General features: G+C 30.8%; 1 protein-coding gene across 1 annotated transcript in view; it reads right to left on the bottom strand.

The window, feature by feature from the left end:
• Positions 1–9,634, bottom strand: part of LOC134713800 (neuropeptide F receptor-like) — a 30,974-nt gene extending 21,340 nt beyond the window's left edge. Inside the window, exon 1 of the mRNA XM_063575082.1 lies at positions 9,410–9,634. The gene's annotated coding sequence lies outside the window, so the exon portion shown is untranslated. The remainder of the gene's footprint in view (positions 1–9,409) is intronic.
• Between the last annotated feature and the right edge of the window lie 3,995 nt (positions 9,635–13,629).

Here is a 13,629-nt window from a genome sequence, read left to right as displayed (position 1 = left end):
ATTTTTTTATAGTGGTTTTACTATAGATTTATAGTATGTTTTACGCACTTTTGATCTTCGTTATAAAGTATCAGATCAAAAAAGTTTTATAGATACAAAATAAACGACCAAATAGAAAGCTAAACGCATTACAAAAAAAACGGGATCACATTTGTTATGCCTTAATCCTCTCAATCAAAAGTTTTTACAGTACATATTCAAATTAATTTGTCCTTTAGTATAATCAATTTCAGCATCGTTTAATTTACTATTTGATAAGGACTATCCGTTTCGAATTTTCATCGGAGTTTTCATTGTTATTTTCGAACTAGTATTCGTTTGAACTAGGAACACAAAATTACACCTTTTGTCTAAACAGAAGGCAATGGCTCAGAAATAATGCGACAAGGGAAATATGTTGACCTATTGGTATCGGGAAAGGAGAAAACCTTTCAATTATGACCAGTAAGATAAGAAGTTTATACATTGTTTACATTGAAATGTGTGAATCTTGACCTGACCATGTAATCCTTAGGAAGTATATTGATGAAATGTGTGTCTAAATTGAATAGAGTAAGGATGCTGACCATCAATCAAGATACCATTCAATCGTGTTAGGAGATGTTCTATAATCTTCTAAAACTACTAACCCTCACGATAAATCCTCCTTTTTCTTTTTCCTATAGCTATTAATTAGATTGTATCTTCTCTCCAATATTTTTTCAATATAAATTGATTGCAACAACGCAATTGTTAACAGTGAGTTTTAGGACAAATGATTTCTGAAGGTAACCCGGCACTTTTCGACTCTAAATAGGTTTAGTATTGGTATACAATATATATCACCTATGCTGTTTATTTGGATTGTAACACCATCCCAAACATAAATGTGTAAGCTAATATTGCTGTTAAATCTCGACACTAAAGGGAAATATAACGTCTTTGACGTTTTCATCTATTTCAAAGTAAAACAAGTTGTTAAAATGTATAGATCAAATACCAGATTTGTTACTTGAAATAAGGTAATGGTTGATTTGTATTTGCTTACCAACCGTTAAAAATGTATTGTAAGATTTAGACTTATCAATACATCTGTCTTCCATTGCATGAATACGATCAATTTATGTAAATGGTAGATAAGATATGCTTACACTTTAAACAACAAGGGCGATTACAAAAAGAAAATGCCAATAACACCACAGGAATGAGATAATTGATATATATATTCGTTTGATATGTTTGAGCTTTTGGTTTTGCCAGTTGATTCGGGATTTTCAGTTTTGAATTTTCCTCGGAGTTTGTGGTTTTTGTTTTTAATCCTTATAGCACTACATTTGGATACCTCGAACATATTTCATTTTTTGTTTTAAACAACGAAAGAGATGAACAGTATTTGAATAACTAGACAATGTATTTAACAAAATAACACAATGATATATGTATCTGATGTAAAATGATTTTTTTAATGATAATATAATGACGCTAAGCGAAGAAGTCTAATAGATATAGGAAAATGTTGTGTGAGTGCCAATGAGACAACTCTCAATCCAAATAACAATTTATAAAAGTAGACCATTATAGGTTAATGTACGGCCTTCAACACAGAGCCTTGGCTCACACCGAACAATAAGCTATAGAGGGCCCCAAAATTACTAGTGTAAAACCATTCAAACGGGAACCCAACTGTCTAGTAACCATTCAAACGGGAAAACCAACGGTCTTCATTCACTTCAAAGGTCATATTTATATATGCTATTAAATTGTTGCCAAAAATATAGTATTTGTATCTGATGTAAAATATTGTATTAGAAATGATATATAATGTTCATTGAAGACGTCTCAGTTCACTCTAAAGGTCATCTTTATATAAGGTATTCTGAAGTTAGTCCAGTAAGTACGAATCATCACATGTTAGCAACACATTATATGTATGATACAGTGCAATCCTGTAAGTCCTTTTCTATTCCATTTTAGTAGTAAAATCAAAGAACAGGATATGTTTTACCTTTTGATTGAATTGAAGCAATGGAGAGTTGGGAACTAGCAAATACTATATTGTTTATCAAAATAATGTAATAAATGTATTACTAGCTTTAATCAAAATAAAGAAAATAACATCAATATCAGCTAGGTGGGTTTACACCTCTCAATATTGGCCGAAATTTTTTCATTAACATTATACACATATTGTAGCGTTTTGGTGACATTTTTGTTTATCCTGGATAAAAACGTTTATCAATTAAGTTCCTTTATGTGTAATTTGTACTGTATTTTATAGCAGTTAGCAATACCAAACTGTCACTATTGTCATTAAACATCGATTCAGACATAAAGTATATCTATAGGGAATTCACCCTTAATTTACAAAGCTAACAGAGATTTATTTACTGCGGACAAAGGCTTTATTCATGAAAAGAAAAAAAATTACTTGGTTAGCAAAAACAATTACTGCCGTATCGACGTATAACGAGTACTAGCGCTATGTTGAGAAATGAGATCAGTATGTCAAAAATGAGGATTAAAGTATTTGCTTGTATACCACATGTCCGAGTAACTTTAATGCACCAAACATTCAGCTTGTGGAGACAGGGAGACATTGATGTATTGACTAATTGTCGTTTGCTTATGGTCCAGTGACAAATGTATAATTCATATTCAGGACAAAAAAAATGAACAATTACTACCATATATCACTTTTGCTAGGACAGTAGATAAATGGGATAAAGAGAGCATCTTGAATAATAGCAAATACAAGCCTGGCAACAGACTACATTCGAACATCTGAGAGACAGAAAAACAGAGAAACAGAGATCGTAAAACTTTCGTACATGGAGCAACGTCCTCATTCCCAAAAGTTAATCGGACGTCAATTACTTTAGCAAGAGTTATATTGTCGGAAGATAAAAATCTATGGATGACCATATTTCTATACAACAATCAATCACAGACTTCTTGTTCATGTATAAAGTAAAATAAGGCTTTTTTTTATTTTGTTTAAATATATGTAGTTTAGTTTCGTCCGTTTGATTGGTCGGTGCTTAACAATACAAAAGCATGGCTTTCGAATCTTCAGTATCATTATAGAAAAATACATTTTTGAAGTCATATAGCAGTGATGTTTGCACAGAAGGATCTAAATCAATGCAATCTGCGATCTGCCAATGATACCATAAATAGATGAACTAATTGGTTTATTTTGTAATTTACGTTGCTATTTCACGTTTTAGTGCATTTTTATTTACCAATGAGTAAACATGAGAAGGGCAAATTTCCGATTTTTATACACAGGTCATCAGATATAATTTTGTCTTTTTCATAAAAATAAGGAGTTGTGATATGACCGCCAATGAGACAATTATCTACCAAAGTTAAAATGAAGTAAGTGAACAATTATAGACAACTGTGTGCCTTCAACAATGAAAAACCCATACCATATGGTCGGCAATACAAGGCTTCAGCTGAGGCATATATGAAACGGAGAGAAAAAAAAAGGTCTAATTTATTACAAAACAATTAACGCAATTCACAAAAAACATTGACAGACATAAACCAATGATAACCATGACAGATCTACACATTCATGACATTATAGTATCAACCTGTATTTATCAAACGTTTGTGTTTTTATAAAAGTCTTAAACATGTTACATGTTATGTATTTATTGAGATAAACAAATGATAGAAATTTACGACTTCATATTGTTTTCTCATGAAAGCTTAATAAACGGTCTAGTGTATAGATTGGTTATTTTAATTATTTAATCCTCAAAAGTTCAAATTCTACAGCATTTAGTATTGATTTTACGATGATGTTTTTTGTCATTTCTCTTTGAAAACTATATCTTTTATACATTTCCAACGTGACGAAAGTGATTGAAGCAAAGTTTTATATTGTCTGCTAATTTTATTTTCAATGTTCGTTTGCCAGATCCGTCAAAGCATTTTTTAATCTAATCTTAATTGAATTTTTATGTATCGACACCTGATATAGTCATTTCCTAACTTACTTGCCTTGTAGGCAACTAACCGTTCACTAAAGCTCATCCAACGTGTTCGCCACAGTGAATCTTTGAGGTTTTTTTTTATCATTTCCTCAAATATCTTGCAAAAAAGAGTTTTATTTTCAATGGTTCAATAGTCATACGTCATCGTTCAAGGCCGAAATTGTTTATTTAAACAGTGTTGTTTTGATAATGATGGGGATTAAAGATAAAAAATTTAAAAAAAGTTGCATCGAAGACCGCATCAAAGAGGGGCGAAATATACCAGAGGGACAACCAAACTGATTGATCGAAAATAAACTGACAATTACATGGCTAAAAACGAAACAAAAGAAACAAACAAATAATAGTACACAAGACAAAATATAGGTGTAATACCACCATTGATTTTCCCCTATTAGTCTTTGTTAAATTTGCACTTTAAAAAAAAGTGTGCAGAATTTATCTTTGACTAAAGAAATACTTGGCATGAGTAAGGTTTTATCCTGTCCAGTACTATAAAAACATTTCACATAACATTTCATTGCATTTAAGAAAATAACCACCATTGGAAGTTAACCAATCAAATGTCTCCCCTTTTTTTATCTGTGCGCAAGGTTGGGTTACCATGTAACCTCAAGATTACCAAATATTCTATAGAAATCCGAAATAAAAAAACCAATGGTGCTTTGAAATACCCAAGACATATTTCTATTACACAGAAATGTTTAAATGCAATAAAATGTAGGTTTAATTACTTACAACTGTCAAAATCAATGGAATATTTTTTTCGACTTTTTTCACGTATTCAACCGGATGTGACAGACATAATTTGGTGGTTTTAGATGTAAAAAAACCCAAAGACTACGCAAAACGAGTCCCACGATAAAGTAATTCTATATATAACAATTTGATAATTATCATCTTCAATTTAAAAAACTCTACTGGCACATGTACTTGGGTATAACTTCAAAAATAGTAGACAAATTGAGTAATAAATTTTGCATGTGTTACAATGGTTTTCATTACTAGTTAGTTGATAATCTTTAATGATATTGTCATAAATCATACTTATTTCTATACGATTAAATCGGATAGTGATTTATTTTTCATTACATCTGCCACTGTTGTTTCCGAACCGATAAGTATTACCTTTAGTGACTTACAATTTACTAATGAGTTTTCCTATCAGAAGATTATATTTAAGCGTCATGTATGAAAGAAACATTTATTATGTCTCTGCGAGCTTTCATTGTTTCACCCGTGGACGGAAAGCTGGATGATTTCATAATTTGTGATAATCCTTATGCTTTCTTTCATAATTTTATCAGAACAATACTGTAGAGGACTTAATTTCCGTGATTTTTTCTTGATGCAAAGTAAATAATAACAAAAATACCGAACTGCAAGAATATTCAAAAAGGAAAGTCCCTGAACAAATCAAAGCTCAAACATGTCAACCGAATGGAATACAACTGTTATCTTCCTAACTTGGTTCAGATATTATGTTATGTAGAAAATATTGGCATGTACCTGGTTTCAATACTAATGTTCGAGTATTTCATGAGGTAAGGTTGCCACTTTATTGTATATCGAATACATTAATGATTGAGGGTTTATTTTATTTGCATAAAATCAACGGTCTATGAAATAAACGAGGACTCAACGATGATAATTATTTTTAATGCACTACTTTGTATTCATTTTTTGGTTCCTTTTGGTTCAATTATGTCGCTTCTTTCTTTACAATTTGAGCAATTTTGGCTAATAAATCATTACTTTATGGCCAGTATTACATTTTATACCAGAAATATGATAATCATGATAATGAGTATCTTATTGAAGTGTTCAAGCTAAATAATCTAGCTCTGTAAAATTTTACATACTTCATGGAAGGAAAGAGAGTACACGCGTTTCTTTTACAAAAAACTTATCTTTGGCACTCGAATCAACAAAGTTGAAAGATGAAATAAAATATGTAGTTAAAAGAATTGTTGAACAAATCTGCCAAAAATGAAAGTCATAAAAATATTTCTGACATGTTGGTACAATGTTTAATGCTTTTTCATCATTTAATATTTTTATATTCGGTGTTATAACTCGTCTCTATGTTTAATACATACCAGATTTTATAAATGTTTGTAATGTTTTTTTGTGTGATGTTACATTATTGCATCGTGTAAGGGGGAAGATTGGTTCTTGTTGAAACGTTTAAACAATTTTTCTAAGTCAGGATAGTGATGTTCAGTAATTTTGGTTTGTTGATGTGGTTTTTGCGATTCTGGTTATTAATTCAGATTATACCGTTGGTTTTTCCGTTTGAATGGTTTTACATTCATCCTTTTGGGGCATGTATAGCTTGCTATTCGGTGCGAGTCAAGGATGTACTTCTATTGGTTTACTTTTTTTCAAATTGTGACTTGGATGGAGAACTATCTTATTGGCACTCATATCACATTTTCTAAAATCTATGAATATCACCAGTTCTGACTAGGGTGTGACAGAACATCTTTTCACAATTCATCTGCAATACCATCACTTTAAATTAACATAAAAACAAAATAAAAATTGTTGTCCTTATCCTGAGATGATATTTTATCTAAATCTTTCAAATGAACTATGCGTCACAGAATTCATCTCTTAGGTTACATTTTTTAAATTTATTAATCTGAAAGAATTCGTTATATTTGCTTTGAGTTCAGTACATCGCAGGACTTCCGCTAGATTGTGTTTACGAAAAGAAAGCTCGTTATTAAATTTGTTTGTGCCACTTTTTACTTGTTTTATCAAGTCGTCCCAAAGTGTCAATTAATTGATGTCTTTCATTACAGGTATCATAGCCCCATCTTGCAATTAAAATACTCCCGCGTGACCTTTTACTAAACAATTACAATGTCCGATGTATAGAACTAAGCAAATTAGCTTGCTTAATGTGGTAGTATCGACGGAGAGAGTTTAACCAAGCAATTATAATGCAATTTATATAGCTATAACCTTACTATGAAAGAAAACATAATGGAATTATTTATTCTTGTAACAATATTAAGTGAGGCATCAACAAAAAGTGATGATGAATACGATATCAGGAAGAAATTGATAATGGCGTTTCTCGTGTGAAACAATTATTTTTCTGTTTAGCCCGAAACTTTTGCCGATGCATTTAAAAAATGTATAAGACTTCATAACCCTTTGTTTTCAGCTAAGGAAAACAAAGTATGTTACAATGGAATAAAAGACAGTTTTTTTCTGCATATTGTAAAGATAAACAAAAGCTTCAACTCAATTGAATGTTCATTCACAAAATTGAGTAATTGAACACACAGTTATACATGTTAGCTGCTTTTTAAAATTAGTATTTTTTTGTAGCTTTTTGTTTTGTAGACAATGTCCTAAAAAAAAGATTGTTTACATTACTATGGTTGGTTTAGTTATGTCGTTTTCATTGACCCTAAAACTACACCTACTAGTTAAAAAGTAAAAGGACAAAAATACGGAAATCCAAGTATGATACTAAACGGAAACTTTCAAAAATATCTTTTAAAACATCCAGCTAATAAGTAAGAAAAACGTTATTGTCTTTGTGCGCCTCTTCTAAGTCTAGCTTCTGTAATTCAGCGACCGGCTTGATTTGAGTGATAACTTATAAACGAATCACAAATATAACAGAAAGCAACCACCGATAAACGCGTTGGACAGATATATCTAGAAGGTGGCGGGGTAGAACGTTCTCTAAAGCCCTAACCCCTATCCCTTACCTCGTTTAAGAGTACAACATTAGAACACTATTTACAAATAAGTTTAAAATGGCTGATCGCCAGATTGACACGACGCACAAACAAAAACTTAAAAAAAAAATACGTCTTCGATGAGGAAGTACCAGCAAATTGTCTCAATTCCCATTTTTCCTCTCGGCTGGTGTCATTTTGTAAGGATTTTTCAAATGAAAGTGGTACAAGGAAATTTGATAACGAGATTTCTTTTTCGTTAAGTGCCACTAGCAAATTTAATAACGAGCATTCTTTTTCTGCTCTTTGTTCAGGTTGTTGTCTTTTTGACACATTCCCAATTTCCATTCTCAATTTATAATGTTATTTAGAATAAGCATAAAGACTACCATTTTACTGAAGGTTAAAATGTGTACTTTTTGTACGGATTCAAAAGAAAGCAAAGAACGCATATTCTGGACATAATCGAAAGTATTTGATGTTTGTGAAGAACTTACTAAGTGGAAAATTTCTAAAATCCAACTTGAACTACCACTCAACTTATTTTGGAATATTAGAATATAAACTAAACAAAGAATACATAAAAAGCCTCTAATTTAACTAAATTTTGTGTATACAGAAAAAATAGAAAGTGGACAAGTAAATATTGTAGCTTTTAAAATTATCTTAAAGATCATTTGTTTATGACAAAATAATATGTTATAAAGAATAAAGCATTGCAAAGAGCGTACTCCTGCTGCAACCTCTGGTTCCAACTAATAGAATAATAAAGAAAGTACCATATCAGAAAAATTACAGTATTTATCTGTTTGTTTAATGTGTTTAGTCTTTGGATTTTGTCTTTTGATAACGGACTTTCTATTTTGCGTTTTCCTCGGAGGTATTTTGGGGGAATTTACTTTTTATAGTCAAATTTCTATTTACAACAATGCCAAATAGATAGAAATGAACAATATTACACAAAAAGATATTTGTAATATGAAATTAATAGTCATAGTAGTTATATCATCCATAATACCAAGTACTAAAATTTAATGACTTTTTCATAAAGCTGTTATCTTTGTCAGTGAAGCATCATTTTTTTATTTCCCTAAATTAAAACAAATTGATAGAAGGAATGTGCACAATTTACTACATTGTTTATTTAAGCATAGTATTAATATTTTAAAATCGTTATAAATCTGATACACAATTGTTATCTTATTTACAAATTTACACCGTATCGCACGAGCATGTAAATCCTACCATAACTTTAACGATCTGTAAATAGTGTTCCTTGTTTTATAACACACTGCTATTTAGATTCATTTTGCATATTTCCGTAATTCAAATTCCTCAAATATGTACATGGTTTACTTTTTTTAATTTTATTTAGATGGAGAGTTGTCGTATTGGCACTCGTACTATGTCTTCCTATATCTATATTAAGTTTATAACAAACAAACATAATTCATTAAAAAGAAAGCAGTTGATAAAGGAATAGTTAGACCTTCAACTGTCATTAATTTTAAAACATAGCAGTTGAAAAATAATTGTCATACTCCTCTATTTAAATTATCTATGAAATTTCCACTAAGTGGAATGATAATGTTTCAAGCAGATACTTTCAGGGAATCTGTAAATATCTGTAATACAAATTAAACATTTTATTTTTTAAACCGCAATAACTGGAAATGAATAACACAAATTGTTATAATCATTTTAAAGATATAAAAATGGACTCACCACTTTCATAAAAATTCTTTTTTGGAAAATCCCAGATTTTTTTGGTAAAATTATGTCCTTCGAAAAAAGTCATAAAAACTGAAATATAAACGTCATTGTCAGAATCACACTGTTTACGTTTAACAGTAGATACAATTAGATAACCGTTCACTTGAAGCTGTTTAACAGATAGCTTGCAACAATACTAATGCAATAATGCTGATTGTCTTTGAATGTAGCTCGTTGCATGACAGTTTAGTGACACCCACATCGTATGATCACACATCTCATAAACCCAAATGATATAGCAACAGCCCTATAAAATCCAATATTTTGTCAAATCAATATGCTTAGAATGATGATCATGCTAAAGTGTTAAATGTCAGTATTGTGATTTTTTTTATTCATTTTCTAAATAATTGATTTCCTTGATTCTAATTTTTAAGCTTATTTTATTCGCTTAACTTAACATTGACTGAGCTACGACGGAATCATTTCATGCGTAAGCCATAGTTCTGATTTATTTCTATGAATGGCAAATAAGAAATAAGTACAAAATATCTTGTGTTCTTAGAATAAATCTTTTTCTCCAGCATTAAAATGAAGGTTATTAACCCTAATCACATAATACTTTCCGCTATCTTACCGAAACATTTGCATCTCTATTCTTTTCTTTAGACAATCCGATTTCATTATACAAACAGTAAACAGAATATATTTTGTACTGTTACAGACATTGTGTTGATTAACCTTGATATGAAGTTAACAAAGTCGGGAATGATACAACTGAAATGAATGTTTTTGTAAAATCTTGTGAATTTAAAGTTTAATTTTTTAAACCGGATGTTATGTTTCAACACGTGCCCAATCTGTCGAAGTATACCAATTTACTTTTTAAAACAATAATGGTCGCATTTTTGTGCTTATGGTTTAACAGTACTTGGTCATTTGGTTCAACTGCATTTTATGAAATTATTTTCTGGAAAACCGTATTCTAACGCAATCCTACTTCGTTTTATAATACTAGTAGGTGAGTTTATTTTCCAGAATTGTTCAAAAACATTATCATGTATTCACTGTCTCAAATAAAATTAAGAATGAAAATGAGGAATGTGTCAAAGAGACAACAACCCGACCATAGAAAAAAACAACAGCAGAAGGTCACCAACAGGTCTCCGCACCCGGATGCGTCCTTCAGCTGGCCCCTAAACAAATATATACTAGTTCAGTGATAATGAACGCCATACTAATTTCCAAATTGTACACAAGAAACTAAAATTAAAATAAAACAAGACTAACAAAGGCCAGAGGCTCCTGACTTGGGACAGGCGCAAAAATGCGGCGGGGTTAAACATGTTTGTGAGATCTATACCCTCCCCCTATACATCTAGCCAATGTAGAAAAGTAAACGCATAACAATACGCACATTAAAATTCAGTTCAAGAGAAGTCCGAGTCTGATGTCAGAAGATGTAACCAAAAAAAATAAACAAAATGACAACAATACATAAATAACAACAGACTACTAGCAGTTAACTGACATGCCAGCTCCAGACTTCAATTAAACTGACTGAAAGATTATGATTTCATCATATGTACATCAGGCACAATCCTTCCCGTTAGGGGTTTAGTATCATACCATCATAACATATATGAGAAGAACATAACCCGTGTCATGCCAACAACTGTTTTTTTAATAAATGTGTTTAGTTCCGACGCAAAGACCTTTTATACGACAAAAACCTAAAAATAAATCGAGTCGGCCAAATTAGACAAACTATATCATATAAATTACAGTTGAAAAACAACATGATATGGAAGAATATATCAAAATGAAAAATACTTTTTTTCTATCTTTATATATAAGCATTTTCTAGGAGTAACTATCTTTATACATTTTTATACATTTAATAATCAATTCATTATTTGTGACAATAGTTTTTGAATGGCTTTATGGCAAAGCTAGCTTTTATAGGCGCAATTATAATTCCGCTACTGCAGAACCAGAAAAAAGGATCACAAATAAAATAAAACAATTTGTAATTTGAAGAAAAACAAATGATACAATGGACAAAAAGAAAGACACCAAATAGAAATGCATCGGTTGGAAAAACACTTTCTCGAAAACTAAAGATTGGTTCATACAAAATTTGCACAGAAGTCTTTGCTGAAAATGTTAGCTGCTTCTGACTGAAATTAGCAACTGTAACTTCATAGGTTTTGATGATGTTTATCATAAAAAGGAATCAGTCAATACAATTTTGCATTCGGGCGTTTCTAGATCAAGCAAAAATAAACTGATTTGTGGCTAAAAGTGACATACTTGGTTCATTGTGACACATATATTCCCTAACAGTGACTTTTATATAATTTTGGTAGGTAACCTTTAATACCATTATATATAAATTGCATGTTTTATGGCAAAATATTTGAAGTTATTATAAATTAAGGAATGTGTCTCCCTCGTGCAAAGCTCTGATCCTTTCACGGATTTGGCTATACTTTTGGACCTTTTGGATTATAGCTCTTCATCTTTTATATAAGCTTTGGATTTCATACAGTTTGACCACGAGCTTAACTGAAGAGAAATGTATTGTCGAAATGCGCATCTGGTGCAAGAAAACTAGTATCGTTAATTTTATCATATCCTTTATCATATGGTAAAGAAAATATATATCTGTAACTTTGTTTGATAGAAATTAATTTTTTTCATTATTTCATTATGCGTTTTATTATGAAATAACAAACACACTACTGAATTAAATACAAAAACAAAAAGTTCACATATACTGTTTCTTTTGTAAAATTGTTACTGCAAAATGATTTGATGCCTCATTAAATAATTGAATTGTGTACTTGATTCAGCTCAACCAGTGTATTATTGAAAACAACCCAATTATAGGTACTGAATTAAATCTGAAGAACGATTAGCTATTTTAATTATTCTTCCAACGTTTCATTTACATTTGAACAAGAAAACTTTCATTTGAAATTTTTAAAAAAATGGTATTAAAGTTCAATGAACCTGACATTACACCAGAAGGATTACAGATACCGATATTATCACTTCAATTTTGACATGAATATCAATAATGTGGTCATTTTAATCAATTTCCTGTGTACAAAACTTTGAATTTTTCGGAAAACTAAGGATATTCTTATCCCAGGCATTGCTTACCTTGGCCGTATTTGGCATGAGCATTACTGAGGAGTCTTATGTAGACGAAACGCGCGTCTGGCGCAATAAATTATAATCCTGGTACCTTTGATAACTATTATCAACAAAACCTGCATATTATTGAATAAAATGTGAATGCGCGACACATATTTCATATAATAGAGGCTAAAATAACGGACGGGACATTCAAACTCTTTTGTCTGAAACACCATTGAAAAAACCAATAACAGAAAACAATAGACTACAAAACACATTATCACAACATAGAAAATTAATACTACTAAACTATTTTAAGCAAATGCATCAAGCACACTTACTAGATGAAATAATAAGGCTAAAAGAAATACCAAACACCATGTGATTGCAATTTGTTAAAATGCTTACCCTTTCGACTTACCCGATGTTGCTACTTTAAGAGTTCATGCAACTCCCTCAGTTAGTATTTGTTCTCTTGGTTTGCCACTTCGTAATCGATTTACTAGACTTAAACATCGATAATATATTATCGTCTTAGTTTCAAATTTATAATGCTATTACTAAAACTAGTAAATTTAATATGATACCTTTACATGTTCTATAAAGCATTCAAACACTCATTTAACAGCTGGTACTCCCTTAACACACGATAAAGTGTTCCATTGTTGTCCAATAAACTACAAACATTTAAAAATTCTTGCACACCGCGGGATATATTTGTGGGAATAAATTTATAAATCAGACTCCTGTGACAAGAATTTATTACCCAAGTTGATGCAATCTCTCGAATCAAAATGTAACTGCACTTACATGGATAAACCTCATGATGATATGTTCTAGAAAGAAATAACGCGAGATCGTATTATGAATTTCGGCTTATGGTGAGAACCGATAGGATTCACGCTTTTTTTACTGTTACATTGGGTCGTTATTGAATAACAGATGTATGTGATCTAGTACTTGAACAGCACGGTCATGTCTATGGAGCCATCAATTAAAATACATCACTAGCCTCCGCTTCAAATTTATTAAAAAAAATCAATTTATGTTTAAATCAATGACGTTGTATAAAACAATTATGTATTTCT

Source organism: Mytilus trossulus, chromosome 4 (genome assembly GCF_036588685.1).
Source record: "Mytilus trossulus isolate FHL-02 chromosome 4, PNRI_Mtr1.1.1.hap1, whole genome shotgun sequence".
Classification (NCBI taxonomy): Eukaryota; Metazoa; Mollusca; class Bivalvia; order Mytilida; family Mytilidae; genus Mytilus; species Mytilus trossulus.
Note: the sequence above shows the minus strand (reverse complement) of the source record. Positions and strands in the feature narration are given on the sequence as shown.